The sequence below is a fragment of the Oncorhynchus masou genome, unplaced genomic scaffold (assembly GCF_036934945.1).
Source record: "Oncorhynchus masou masou isolate Uvic2021 unplaced genomic scaffold, UVic_Omas_1.1 unplaced_scaffold_1184, whole genome shotgun sequence".
Lineage (NCBI taxonomy): Eukaryota > Metazoa > Chordata > Actinopteri > Salmoniformes > Salmonidae > Oncorhynchus > Oncorhynchus masou.
Window position 1 is genome coordinate 32,459 of NW_027001609.1, and position 509 is coordinate 32,967.

Consider the following 509-nt stretch of genomic DNA (forward strand, 5'->3'; position numbering starts at 1 on the left):
GCCAGGGGTGGTTGTAGTGGGCCAGGGGTGGTGGTAGTGGGCCAGGGGGTGACAGGTAGCCTAGTGGTTAGAGCGTTGGGCCAGGGGGTGGTTGTAGTGGGCCAGGGGGTGGTTGTAGTGCGCCAGGGGGTGGCAGGTAGCCTAGTGGTTAGAGCGTTGGGCCAGGGGTGGTTGTAGTGGGCCAGGGGGTGGTGGTAGTGGGCCAGGGGTGGTGGTAGTGGGCCAGGGGGTGGCAGGTAGCCTAGTGGTTAGAGCGTTGGGCCAGGGGGTGGTTGTGGGGTGGCAGGTAGCCTAGTGGTTAGAGCGTTGGGCCAGGGGGGTGGTTGTAGTGGGCCAGGGGTGGTTGTAGTGGGCCAGGGGGTGGCAGGTAGCCTAGTGGTTAGAGCGTTGGGCCAGGGGGTGGTTGTAGTGGGCCAGGGGGTGGTGGTAGTGGGCCAGGGGTGGCAGGTAGCCTAGTGGTTAGAGCGTTGGGCCAGGGGGTGGTGGTAGGGGGGTGGTGGTAGTGGGCC